This window comes from Schistocerca americana, chromosome 2 (genome assembly GCF_021461395.2).
Source record: "Schistocerca americana isolate TAMUIC-IGC-003095 chromosome 2, iqSchAmer2.1, whole genome shotgun sequence".
NCBI lineage: Eukaryota > Metazoa > Arthropoda > Insecta > Orthoptera > Acrididae > Schistocerca > Schistocerca americana.
In genome coordinates, this window is record NC_060120.1 from 85,294,270 (window position 1) to 85,309,570 (window position 15,301).

Here is a 15,301-nt window from a genome sequence, read left to right on the forward strand (position 1 = left end):
TTGCAACACTGGTGGAAGAACTGAGAAAGCAAACTCTACCACATATAAGGAGCACTGTACAGGACTGCTTACCGAAGACGTGATATTATTTATGACTATGACAAAGAGCGTAACACTTAAAACACTACCCTGCTCCAAGCAATCTGACAGCGAGTCACCAACTCAGCTCCTAAAAAATCACTGAGACAGGAAAGACTTCATGAGGATGGGGAGGTGGCCATGAAAGCCCTACTGATGCAGTTGCGCTAGAATATTGTATCTACAAGTGGTATTATATGCCTTACAGATATCAAAGAAGATGTCAATACAGTGGTGTTTGGGTAAGAAAGACTGCTAAATAGCCGCCTATAACAACATCTGGTTGTCGATGGCGGATTGAGTTCTCCGGAATCCACACTGACAGCTGCTATGGTCTCTAACAGCCAGACCAGACGATAGTTAACCATTCGCTCCAAGGTCTTTCCTACACAGCTCGTTAAGGTGATACTGTCATAATTACTGGGACATGCGCGGTCCTTTCCTTGTTTGTGGAGAGGAATCAAAATTTCCTCTCTTCACGAGTTGGGGAAGTTGCCTGTCTGCCATATAAGTTGAAAACATTCGAGCAGGACTCCCTTTGACGCTGCTGGCAAATGTGAAAGTACGCAGTACTGGATTTGGTCGTGACTGGATACAGTATTAGTCTCAGATAGGGCCGATTCCACATCCCTCGTGGAAAAAAGTCAGTTGTAAGTCTCAGAATTATTGGATCTAAAGCCCAATTTTCCCCTCTCTACAATCGCAATGTAGCGACGAAACTCCGGATCATGGCTGGCAATGGCAGTATTTTGTGCAAAATTCTCTGGAAGAGTCTCCAGTGATGTCTCTGGGCGCTATTTGAAGACATCCCTGTTTCAGCTCTACTGCTATCGGTAAATCACTGCGCTTGCAAGAAGTCCTCCTGATGGTTTCCCATACTTTCGTAGAACAAGTGTAACGATTGACAGAGTTCAGGAACGCTTGACATGACCTTTGCTGGTCTCCTTAATTATGCGTCGAGCCTTGATTCGCGCGACTTGAAACGCTATGAGGTTGTCTGCTGTACGGCGGCATTGAATCGGCGAAGAACAGCACACCTATCCTGGATGGTTGAACGGCACTCACCTGTCCATAAAGGTACAAAGGTACACATCACCTTCCAAGATGATTTGAGGACTTTGGGATGGATAAATCAGCGACATGATCGATTACTCGCACGATGTGGTCCACCTATTCCTGGACGTTGTTACGATCTTGAAAGACCAACGTTAGTGGCTTCTCTTCAGGTAGTGTTCCATCCAGTAGGTGAGAGCAGAGTGGGAAGTGGACATTGGAACTGAAGTCGTCAATGACCTCCATTGAACATAGTCTGCGAAGGCTGGAGAGCAGAAAGAGAGATCGATGGTTTCGAATGACCCAGTAGCTATGTTGAGGATGCACAGCCCGTGAGACGTCATGAGGTTCTCCAAAATCCGACGGGAGGGAAGTAGTCGATCCGCACAAAGTCCCCCAATAGCAGGAATGGTCGTTGGAGTTGTTCCACAAGATCTATGGCAGCCTGCAATATATAGCTTCGTGCGGATGTTCTCTTACCGTCGTGGTCTAGGGGTGCCGGCACGGTAGCTCAGCGTGTTCGGTCAGAGGGTTAGCTCCCTCTGTAATAAAAAGAAAAAAAAACTGAGTTAATCGATCAACAACGAACTTAAACGGATGTCTTACGACGTCCGCACCGAGCAGATGCAACGAACAAAAACGAACAAAATGAATAAAAAAAAGGGGGTAGCGTCTTTAATTCACAATGAAAATGTCTTCGGTCGCGGGTTCAAATCCCGCCGCTGCTTAAATTTTGATTAATAATCAGCATCGGAGACCGAAGACTTCCGGCATGAGAAGTCACCCTCATTCTGCCAACGGCATTGTCAAAGAGGGCGGAGCAGCGGTCAGAGGTTCAGGGCACTCTCTTGCCCTAGGGGTGACAAACTGCCCCTAAAGGCGGAAGAATCAGCAATGATCAACGGCATGAGGATGCAGAAGGCAATGGAAACCACTGCATTAAAGACACGTGTATCCACAGGACATGTGGCCTGTAATTGAAAAAGTTTCATGATGATCTCTCCATTGGCAATAGATTCGGATCTCCGGGAGGGAACTGCCCAGGGGGAGCTTACCATGAAGAAAAGCTTAAATAATCAACGAAAGAATAACGTTCTACGAGTCGGGGCATAGAATGTTGGAAGCTTGAACCTGGTAGGGAAACTAGAAAATCGGAAAATGGAAATTCAGAGACTCAATCTAGATATGGTCGGGGTCAGTGAAGTAAACTGGGAAGAAGACAAGGATTTCTGATCAGATAAGTATAGGGTAATAACAACAGTATAGGAAAGTAGGGCAGAGAGTGTGTTACTGTGAACAGTTCAGTGACGGGATTGCTGTTACAAGAATCGACAGCACACCAATACTGACAACGTTAGTTCAGGTATACATGCCGATGTCGCAAATTGAAGATGAAAAGATAGAGGAAGTGTGTGAGGATAATGAAAAGGATAATACAGTATGTAAGGCGGGATAAAAATCTAGTAGTCCTGGGGGACTGGAATGCAGTTGTAGGAGAAGGAGTAGAAGAAAAGGTTACAGGAGAATATGGGCAGTTGAAGAGGAATGGACATATGTGAGAAGGGCCACCACAGAAGTTCGGAAGAAAAACATAGATACAAAGAAGGTAACTGCGATGAAATCTTGGATAACAGAAGAAATACTTCAATTGATGGATGAAAGGAGGAAGTACACAAATGGACCTGGAAACTCAGGAATACAGAAATACAAGTCGCTGAAGAATGAAATAAATAGGAAGTGCAGGGAAACTAAGACGAAATGGCTGCAGCAAAAATGTGAAGACATCAAAAAAGAAATTATTGTCGCTAGGACAGACTGAGCACACAGGGAAAACAACCTTCGGTGGAAATAATACATTGAAAGCCTGTATGAGGGGGAAGATTTCTCTAATGTGATAGAAGAAGGAACAGAAGTCGATTTAGAAGGGATATGGGATTCAGTATTAGAGTCAGAATTTAAAAGAGCTTTGGAGGATCAAATAAGGCTGAAGGGATAGATAACATTCCATCAGAATTTCTAAATTCATTGGGAGAAGTGAAAACAAAACGAGTATTCACTTTGATGTGTAGAATGTATGCGTCTGGCGATATACAATCCAACTTTTGGTAAAGTATCATCCATACAATTTCGAAGACCGCAAGTGCTGACAAGTGCGAGAAATATCGCACAATCAGCTTAATAGCTCATGCATCCAAGTTGCTTACAAGAATAATACACAGAAGAATGGAAAAGAAAATTGAGGGTCCGCTAGATAACGATCAGTTTGGCTTTAGGAAAGGTAAAGGCACGAGAGAGGTAATTTTGAGGTTGCGGTTAATAATGAAAGCAATTCTAAAGAAAAAATCAAGACACGTTCATAGGATTTGTCGACCTGGAAAAAGGGTTCGACAATGTAAAATGGTGCAAGACGTTCGAAATTCTGAATAAAGTAGGGGTAAGCCATAGGGAGAATCAGGCCATATACAATATGCACAACAGCCGTAAGAAGAGTGGACGACCAAGAACGAAGTGCTCATATTAAAAAGGGTGTAAGGCAAGCATGTAGCGTTTCGTCTCTACTGCATAATCTGTACATCGAGGGAGCAATGATGGAAATAAAAGAAAGGTTCATGAGCGGAATTAAAATTCAAGGTGAAACGATATAAGTGATACGGTTCGCTGATGACATTGCTCTCTTGATTTAAATGAAGAAGAATTACAAGATCTGCTGGACGGAATAAACAGTCTAATGAGTACAGAATATGGCTTGAGAGTAAATCGCAGAAAGACGAAAGTAATAAGAAGTAGCAAAAACGAGAACTACTAGTAGGAACGTAATATCAGGATTGATGTTCATGAAGTAGATGAAGTTAAGGAATTCTGCTACCTAGGCAGTAAGATAAACAATGACGGACAGAGCAAGGGGGACATCAAAAGTAGACCAGCTATGGCAAAAAAGGCATTCCTGTCCAAGAGAAGTCTACTAATATCGAATATCAGCCTTAATTTGAGGAATAAATTACTGTGAATGTACGTCTGGAGTACAGTATTGTATGGTAGTGAAACATGGACTGTGGGAAAACCGGAACAGAAGAGAATCGAAGCATCTGAGATGAGGTGCTACAGACGAATGTTTAGAATTAGGTGGACTGATAAGGTAAGTTATGAGGAGATTCTGCACAGAATCGGAGAGGAAAGGAACATGTGGAAAACACTGATAAGGAGAAGGGACAGGATGATATGACATCTGTTAAGACATGAGGGAATGACATCTATGGTACTAGAGCGAGCTGTAGAGGGGGAAAGCTGTAGACAGAGATTGATGACGTAGGTTGCAAGTCCTACTCTGAGATGAAGAGGTTAGCACAGGAGAGGAATTCGTGGTGGGCCGCATCAAACTAGTCAGGAGACTGATGAAAGAAAGAAAGGAGGTAGATACAGCGAGCAAACTGTCGTCCTCCGACACCCTTATTTTTCAACAGCAGCTGCCAGTAGTTCAGTAGCGTGGGGGAGAGCAGAGGAGGGATGCACATTACTGACAAACACAATAACACCTCCCTTGGATCTGTCCCTGGACATGTCCCTTTCGGTGGAGGGTATAGCCACGTAGCACAGAGGTGTCGGTGGCTTTAAAATGTGTTTCCTGTAACCAGGGGCACAGTGGGCATTCCTGCAGTAGCAGTTTAAGTTTCTCTAAATGGGTCCTAAACCCATTAACGTTCCACTGTAATGTGGAAGCCTTCTATCACCGGGGCTGTATTTTCATCTTATCTTTCCTCCGGGGAGGGGCGCTTGTAAAGGGCGGTGGCTCAGTCTTGGGGCGAGAAGATTGCCTCAGTCCAACATCATTAGTTCTAACGAACAGGTAAGAGAGACGTCATATAGTATGACGTCAGAACATTCTTCAAACACAACTCCTCCTAATTGGAATTAGGCTGAACGTCCTCTTCCTGACACTAACTTTCGCGGAGAAGTTAAGTAAATATTTTATACATTTCCTCAAGTTTTACACGTTTTTGGAAAAATATTTTTGTGTGTTATAACTCTTAACTCCATCTGTTAATAAACTGTTATTTGTTCATTAAGCATTAAAATGTAATCTTATTTATTTACGTAAAAGCATTCGTCAGTTCTGCTAGTTCATGAGAACTTGTATGATTTTCTCGCAAAACGCGCAGAAATATCTTGGAAATCGATAACGTCGATATTCGCTATAGATCCATTACTAACAAATATAAATATCCATTTACCAAATACCACAATATAAATAAGTGGTCTTCGGCGGCCCATTCCATTCACATTAAAATGCTTCTGGGTCTTCTTATAAAAATACTTAAAATTGTCAAATATTAATATAACCGACTTTTCGGCCTTCCTGAGAGGACAGGTTAGTCAAAGCTATCAGGAAGGCACATGCAACACAGACGAAAAATCGGTTATAAAGCTATTTTAGCCTTTCAAAGACTTTTGCAACCTGATGCGGCGGAACACTTAGAAGTACTATAATGAGAAGAATCATACTGCCAATAGCAAACGTTATAGTAAAGATGCAAAAGCCAGAAACAGCCATCCAGTGGCACACCAACCATTTTTAACCAGATGTATTTATTTGTAGGAAGCTTTGAATGTGTATGTCGATATTTTTGCACTTGGACGTTAAATCACCTATTTATAAAAGTCACTTGCACTCTGTAATGGCCGAACTTCAAATGGTTGATATTTTCTTCCCTTCTTCTTAGTAAATGATTAACGCTGTAGTTACTAAGAGGGGATAAGCTTCATTGTTCGACGTATTAATAAGACTTGTTGCTGCTGAGGATACAGGACTTTCCCTTGTAATGCTATTGTAAATATAATACTGCCATTAATCTGTATCTTTTAAATACTTTTGTCCCATAATAATTTTGAAAAATTAAGAAAATACTATAACGAGAGTAAGCTTTTGTTAAGTGTAGCTTATCTGTTTAAAATAACCTCTTTGACGTAGGTGGAATAAATGTATTAAAACATATTTTGTAAATAATTATGTAATACTTCAAGTACAACTGTAATTAATTATGTCAGTTTTGTATGTATATGCTGTCATGGAATTGTAGATGGTTCATACTTAGGTTTTTTGTAAGCAGAAGTGTAAAATGAAAAGGTGTAGGAATCATAGGTAGAACGGAACTCCGTTCTGTGGTGGAATCGAAAAGGTGGTGGGGCGCGCGAGTGAGAATTGGCGCACAAATGGCTCACACAGTCGGTAGCTGCCCTGCAAGTGGTGAACACGCATTACGTTGGTCAAGCATTACAGGCCCCGAATTTACCTGCAAGACTTGGTTTTGGCCTCGGACGTGTTCTACATGAGTGGCGTAGTATGGCAATAAATTAATAGCTCAGAAATTTGCAATTTTATCGTCGCCACCAAGAGGAAGACAGAGCTATCTACATCAAGAGCCGTACCTGCGCAATGTTACTACGCAGCACCGCCTCACGCCACCTTCGACATTAGTAACAGGCAAAGTACTTTAGAGGTGTATCACAGTGTGAACCATCCATCTTCAATCAGTGGAATATAAGTGTTAAATTTACCTTTGTGTTTAACCGTGATTTTCCTATGTCATTTACCTCAGTAGGGTCCTTACCTAAACAAATTTATTCCGAATATCCTGATGTTTATTGAAGCTTGAATAATATGAAATTACTGGCAATAGTACTGTCTTGGTAGTAAATTCTGAAAATCATTATTAAATACTAAAGTTTGCACGTATCAGTTTAAGGACCACCGCTTTGCGTGACCATGAGGATAAGTTTTCAATAGTATTTCAGAAAGTAAAGTAACATAATTGTTTAACTGCAACAATCTTAACAGTAATTGTTCGTGTTGCTTCTACATGTCAAAAAAAGCTAGACGAATATTGGTGTTAGTAAAACGTTAACAAATAACAGTCCTAAAGAAATGAAATTTAGTCGTGTTAAATAATAGTTTTGGTCATATGAATGATAGCTATAAGTATAATACTTTTTTGTATTCATGTTGAAACATATGTGTGTCTTCTTTAAATAATTACTGAAGTATAGTGATAAATTCCATAAGTAACAGAAAGTGGGATTAGTAGTGCTTACTCCCAAGTGACCGTAGTAAGTGAAAGTAGTTATTTATTCAGTGTCGAAAATTGACTTCATCTTTTTGTGTAGACACTGTGCCCGATTTGGGCTGGCGGCCGTTTTATTAAGCGAAACAATTTATTGTTATAACAGGCTTTGTCTGATAAAAGGTTTCCAAAAGTAATTACTCTCATTTCTTTTCCCCCAAACTGTACGATTCGGAGAAAAATAGTTCGATACTTTACCATTGGGTTGAACACGGTTAAAATCTCTCTCCAAGAGTCGATGGTTTGGAGTGATAGTGCTGCGTGGTTTTGTGGTGGTGTTCCTGCCACTACTTACTGCACAGTTCTGACATTCCGAATCGCGGATCTTCCGTCTTTACAGTGGTAGAACTTAAACGTTCTGGTACCGTATTGACAAGAACGGGAAAGTACATCTACGAATATGAAAATACTGTACCTCAACTTTTTATTAAATTCGAAATAAAGACAATACAAATTAACACGTGGATTCCTTCTGGTTGAGTTACTTTGGTGACTATGCACCACTACAGGAATTTGCCCATGGTAAAGATGACAAATAACATTCCTAAAGAAATGAAATTTAGTCGTGTTAAATAATAGTTTTGGTAATACGAATGATAGCTATAAGTTTAATATTTCTTTTTTGTATCCTTGTTGAAACATATGTGTGTCTTCTTTAAATAATTGCTGAATTCATATAGTGCAGTAAAAAAATGTGCTCTTCCACACAGTTTAGAATTAGATCAAAAACCGATGCATAAATTTCTTATTACCGTGAAGAACTGCTTAAGAGCTCAATGAGCAACGGACTTTAACTGCAAGTAAATTATCCGACAAGCATGCGTATTGATCTCCATGTAGTTACTGACATTTTCGCAGTTGCCGTCGAAAATTACAAAGAGCTCTGTGAGCAATGTTTAGTGGAAACTCATGTTGTTCCAGCAGCATAAGAATAGTTGTATACTGTTATCGTTCGATGTTATTGTAGCTATCAGTGAAATACTTAGCTGCATTCAAACGTGCAGGACGAATAACTAGCGTAAATGTATCCCGGAATCCGTTTTGACGTTACAAAACGAACAAAACGGCAACGCTGCGCTGTTTTGGTTAGCTTCAGGCCATTGAAATGCGATGCGCCGGCGTACTCTCGCGTAAATGCTGCGGGTAGAAGTGAAACGCCTGCCGTGGGCGGCCGCCCACCACACCGTAGCGTAGTGCGGGTCACCGCAGAGCGGCAAACAGGCGGCAATGAATGTCCGCTGCGACAAGCAGCCGTCACACCCGTGGGCCGCCCTTCCCTGTCATTAACGGAGGCAGTTCTCTAAATCAAACAGCCGCCTTCCTCTTTACAGCTTTATGTAGGTGACCGTCATCGATATGTTCCTGTCACTGAGGCAGTTGTACTGTTAAAAAACGTAGGATTTTTTCCGAACTCTGTATCCCACAATTTCAAAATTTAGGCTGACGCTTACAGATTGATTAACTAAGTCACTTGCGGTACAGTGGACTGTGCAACAGAATTACCTGCACAATAGAGAGATATATGTAATACTAGTAATATAATATTATTCTGTAGATCATAACCCCATAATGCCACTCGATGTGTCACCATCATCATTGCTTTTGGATTAACACGCCTTTGCTTCTCCATTTCAGGTGGTCCACCATTTATTCCTTGATGCTGCCCTCCATTACATCGCCCACAGTTAGATATCTCTTCCTCCTGGTCTCCTCTTCCACATACCTTTCCATAGGCCCCTGCAGCCTTTTAATATACACTCTAAGACAGATCAAAATTATCACCACAAGGCACTATCCGAATGTGAGGAAATCTGTGTGATGTACACGTGTAGGCAAACAAATGATTACAATTTCACATAAATTGGGTGATTTATTCAAGAGAAATAGTTTCACAAATTGAGCAAGTAAATAACGCGTTGATCCGCATGTGGCCCCTATGCAAGCAGTTATTCGGCTCGGCTCTGATTGACGGTGTTGTCAGATGTTCTCCTAAGGGATATCGGGACGAATTCTGGTCATCTGGAGCCTTGGATAGACATAAAACCGAGCTAATCGGCGGATTCTACTCATAGTGCTCTACACTTTCTCAATTGGGGAGAGATCCGGCTGTCTTGCTGGCCACGGAAAAGCTTGGCACGCAATGAGATAAGGAGTAGAAAATCTCACCCTATGTGGGCGCGCATTATCTTGCTGGAATATAAGTCCGGGATGTATTGCCATGAAGGGAGAGAATAAGGGGCTTGTAATATAGTCGTACCGATGTGTTGTAAGAATAAGATCCAAAGGGGTCCTGCTATGAAAAGAAATGACACCCCAGACCACCATTCCTGGTTACCAGGCCGTATGGCGAGCGGCAGTCTGGTTGTTATCCCACCGCTCTCCGGAGCATCTCCAGACACGTCTTCTCTGGTCATCGGAGCCCATCTCGAACCAGGACCAATCACTGGAGAGAAATCTACTCCAGTCAATCAGATTCCAGGCCCCGATAACGAGCAAAGACGTGTCAGACAGCGGTGGGAAGCCTAGTCGACTGTCTCCCAACTTACAGTCTAACAAACAGGAGTGATAGACTGGGGTGCCATTTCTTTTTATAGCAGAACCCTTGTGGTTGCCATCCATGGCGCCCTGTTTTGTCACCCTTCGTGGCAAGCTGTCCTGTGCTTACATTTCAGCAAGATAATATCAGCCCACATACAGGAGATTTTGTACTGCTTGTCTTCGTGCGTGCCAAACCCTACGTTGGCGAGCAAGGTCGCCGGATCTCTCATCAATTGAGAATGTTTGGAGCATTATGGGCAGGACCCTCCTCGCTCCTCGGGACACTGACGACCTAAGACGCCAATTGGACGGATTTTGGCACAATATCCCTCAGGAGGACGTCCAGAAACACTATCTACCAATGTCAAGGCTAATAACTGCCTGCACAAGAATAGTTGGTTGACTATCGCGTTACTGACTTGCTCATTTCGTGAAGCTATTTCTCTTGAATAAATCATCCAGTTTTCCTGAAATTGAAATCATTTGTTTGTTTGTACGTGTATATCACATCTACCGATCTCAGTCTCATGCGGACAATTCCTTCGTGGTGTGTGTTTTCTTTGAGTTTTTTTTTCTTACCCTATATCGTATCCATTTTTGCTTGCTTCCCTTTTGTTATCATTATTCTCTTGTTATCTTTGTTCTCCCACCCTTTTCGGTACCTCCTCTTTTTTCACCTATCAGTTCAACTTATTCATTCCATCCTCCAACACTTCAACGTCTCTAAGGCCTCCAGTCTTCATATGTCTTCTTTACTCGTTACTCATGTTTTAAGTGCACACAGGATGACAATACTTTCACTGTAGAACTCTCGCTGTGTCTTCCTCGCAATCTGCAAGTTGGTGCGTAAGAAAAGAGAATCGATACTACCATCGAAGTTTTTGGACCTCTGTAGGCAGTTTAAGTGATTTTGTCATTTGCGTATGCGTACATAAATATTTATTACAGGTCCTCGCAGAAACATATGCAACAGCTTCTACACAGTGATTTCAGGTTTTCTTCCTGGTGTTTTTTCTTGTGTATTCTACAAATGCGACCCTCAGAGTCGGGTAAAGTCATATGACCAACTGTTTAAGTAAAGAAACAGAAATATTAAACTGTGGAAAATCCAGGATGTAATGTAACAATATTATGAAAAGGAAAGTTGCTTCTCACCATATAGCGAAGATGCTGAGTCACAGATAGGCACAACGAAAAGTATGTCACAAATTAGATATCGACCAGTATGGCCTTCGTGAAAAATAGACACACACACACAAACTCACGCTAACGCAACTCACACGCACACGACAGCGTTTGCGTGGGTGTACGTGTGTGTCTGTATTTTTGACTGGCCGTAAGCTAATCTGCGACATACTGTTTGTTGTACCTACTTGCGACTCAGCATCTCCACTATATGGTGAGTAGCAACTTCCTTTTTCATAACATTGAATCAAAAAATATTGTATGAAATGAATTAAATGCACAAAATGTTGCTGTTACATGAACTTCTATCAGGCAACAGTTCAGATACGCTGAACCTGCAACATAATGAATGTGAAGCCATGAATGAAAATTAATACCAGTCGGGATCCTTGTTCGAGTCCTAGTCTCGCATAAATTTTTATTATCGCAACATAAAATTAATTGCAGGAAAGGAATAATTCAGACAATTCACTGGAATAATCCTAAAGAAGGAAGGAGATAGTATATAAGACCCTCGTTCGAACAGGAACTCTTGTCGCATATGATAGAAGAGGAAATGAGAAGATCCAAAGAGGAGCAGGCATTTCTTCACAGACTCTTCTAGTAAGCATCAAATCGTCATGCATATGATCGAACTCCAGTGGCAAACACCATAAGAGAGGCAGGAAACATATCAGTGCACTTTACAAATAAATTTCCAACGTACCTTCCTAAAAGAGTCAACCAGTATGTTGCTTTCTTCTCTATATATTACGTAGAAAAGACCTTGGAGCTAAAACTACATGGCACACATTAGACAGGGAAGGGGCTTAACAAATGGTCTCTGGAAGAGGAGAGGAGGCAGTAGAGAAATCAAATGCTGCATCATTCAAATTCACTAAGCGGCTTAGCAACAATCGTTCTTTCCAAACACCGTGACTGCGTAAGTAGAAGTGCGGGTGGGGGTGGGGTTGAGGGAGGGGGAGGGATATGTGACATGCGTAAAGGAGGGCGAGAACGGAGGGGTGAAGGGGGAAGTCAGGTGTCAGGGTGGGTAGTTACTGCGTTACGTTATGTGGCATGCAGAGTATAGATGCAGATATATGATTTACAATGGCTCAAGCGTAATTCTTTCCTCAATGTGGCCAGCACAAATTCGCCAGTCGAGTCAGCGAACCAGCTTCCAGTGATATCTGCCTAACTCTCCCTCCCTCTTAGTAGCTGACAGGCACTAAAAAGTCTCAGGTATCGTCTGTCTACCAGTCCTCACCAAACATGAAGAAGTGTAGCTCGGCTAAGTGCCGAGATTCACCTGTCGTGTCTTCATACTCTTATAGCCATTAAGTCGATCTGAAGCGCAACGTTGCAGAGGACGGCTGGAAAAGTCGGCTTCGCTAGTGGTTTTAGTTTCAAAATAACGACTATCTTTGCTGCAGTCCGCTTCAGGACGAATAAAGTGCTGTTACGTGAATCAGCAATTTACTCTCGCGACTGCAAAAAAGACGGCCTAAACGTCTTTTTTAACAGTCGTTTTGGTTCCAAAATAACGGCCGTCTTTGCAGCTGTCCTCTTCACTGAGACCGCCATACAACATATATATGGTGGCATTAGGAGTATGTATGCAATTCTGAGATGTAGACCGTTCGCGTAAGACCTGCAAGTAATACCTACGAGAAGCTAGTGGAGATCGCTAACGGTGTTAGGAAACTGTGGAGGCGAGACCCGCTGCGCGGCCCTCAGTGGAACTGCTGGACGCTGGAACACGTGCTGGAGAGACGCCCTTCTCTTGTGTGGCGGCTCGGCTCTCCAGAGAGGGAAAGACTTCTCCGGCGAGCCACGTGGCTAGTGGCGCGCTGCGGTGTACCTTTCCTCTCCTCTCCTTCCCTTCCGTTTCCTATAGGAAACTTTAGAACCACTCCTCACCGCAGAGCTCTACCGCCGCCCGAGGAATCGAATGAAACACTCTGCCGAGTTTGGGACTCCTACCACCGGCAGTCCCGTCGCGCGGCCGACAAATAAACATTGCAGAACAATTTTCTCTTTCTCTGGAAACTGCTATTTCCCCGAGTGGATTTCTTTGGATAGCAGTATTTCTCCAAGAATACCGATTGCGTCAGCAAGAGAACTCGGCCGCGTTATTTCAGGTATACATGAGAATGCAATATTTGCAGTACTGTGTGTGCGTGTGTGTGTGTGTGTGTGTGTGTGTGTGTGTGTGTGTGTTAGAGAGAGAGAAAGAGAGACAGAAAAACGGTGAAATAATCGACGCAAAGAAATGCAAGACCCTACTCATAATACTGAGAAGTAGGCGTGAAACCACCGGCAATGAACCCAATAAATTTACCACCTGGCAATATGAATTTTGTGTTACTACTACAGAACCTTTGTGAGTAGGCTGTTTAGGTTTTTTTATTGGTAACGCCACCTCTGTATGAAAATCACTGGCTGTGCTGTGTGCAGTCTGTGTCTGCTTTGCATTGTTGTAATACTCGCCATTCTAGTGTTAGGCAGCTGGCTGTGAACAGCGCGTAGCGCTGCGCAGTTGGAGGTGAGCCGCCAGCAGTGGTGGATGTGGGGAGAGAGATGGCGGAGTTTTGAAATTTGTCATGAACTGCTATATTTATATATGATGATATCAAGCTGGCAGTAGTGGCGCTTGCTGTATTGCAGTAGCGTGAGCAGCGAAGATTTTTGTGAGGTAAGTGATTTGTGAAAGGTATAGTTTAATGTTAGTCAGGGCCATTCTTTTGTAGGGAATTTTGAAAGTCAGATTGCGTTGCGCTAACAAAATATTGTGTGTCAGTTTAAGCACAGACATGTATAATTGTTCAAAAGGGGACGTTTCATATGTCGACCCTTAGCCGAGGATACCTCACTGGAATCTTCTGATTTTTTCTTGTAGTTTGTGTAATTAGTGTAGATTTTGTTTATTGCTAGCGCGTAATTATAGAGAGAATTTCCTTTGTAGTTGTAGTTTTTCATTGTTGTACAGTAAAACAGTTGTGGCATGCATGTAGATTTGCAGCAAGTTTTTCGCAGCTGCGCTTGCAATTAACTAAATATTATTTTCAGTGCTATGTTAATGTGTTCTCTTATTTTTGCTCTTCAAATTGTGTTTTTCTGTGTTGTCGTGTGAAATACTGTGACAATAATGGCGTGTGAAAAACGTAATACTAGGCTCCAAAGTAAACTGAGAAATGACAGTGAAAACGAAAGCAGTGTGTTAGCGCCACCGAGTAATGAATTAACTGATGTTCAAAGTAGTAATTTGGTAATTGTGCATAGGGAAATGGAGCGGGCTGCAAACAATGGTGTAGACATTGAAACAGGTAGTGAACAGGGAAGCATTATCGATCGATCGGTCGGCAACAGCTCGCCTCAGGGATCCGAAATGACAGGACACAATTTCGCAAATACTGTAGATTCAGGTTTTGGGTCATCACCGTTTTCTCAAATAAGTCAAGACACATTTTCTGCCTGTCAAAATGTGAATGTTGCCGGTGCAAATGCACTGCCGAAAAGCGTAGAGAAACAGATTCCAGACACTAATACATTATTATTGCAATTAATGCAACAAATGGAACAAAATCAGAGACAAATGGGACAAAATCTTAAAAAGTTAGACACAGTGGAACAAAATCTTAAAAAGTTAGACACAGTGGAACAAAATCTTAAAAAGTTAGACACAGTGGAACAAAATCTTAAAAAGTTAGACACAATGGAACAACACCAGAGACAAACACAGCAACAGTTAGACGCAATGGAACAAAATCTTCAAAAGTTAGACACCACACTTGAACAAACACGCGAAGATTTAACTACTGAGTTACATAACATTGAATCGAAATGTCAAAAAGTCTGTAATGACGTAAAAAACACAAATTTGTGAGCATTTTCAACCTATTTTTTCGCGGCATGAAAATGCATTACAGAATCACGAAGCAGCCATAAAAGAACTGCAAACCATTGTTCATGAAAATCATGAGACCTTGTGGGCTAAAATTGACTCAGTTGCATCTACCGATTCGGTTACGCAACTTGCAAGAACTCAGGAAAACTTAAAGGACACAGTAGATACCCTGAAAATTGGTTCAGAAAGACACATGGAGGAAATAAGTACACTATCGGAGAAAGTAGCCGAACTTTCGGATCAGGTCACTAACTTATCTACAAAGGTAGATGATGATCTGAATGACACAAGACCCGTAGCCTTCACTGACACAGAAGAGCATGAACAAATAAGAAAATTCAAACAAAATCAAAATCAAATCAATACACAGTACAAAAGAGAAATCCGGGAAGTACAAGATCAGTTGGCACAAGTAGTACAAGAATTACGTATTTCAGAGGAC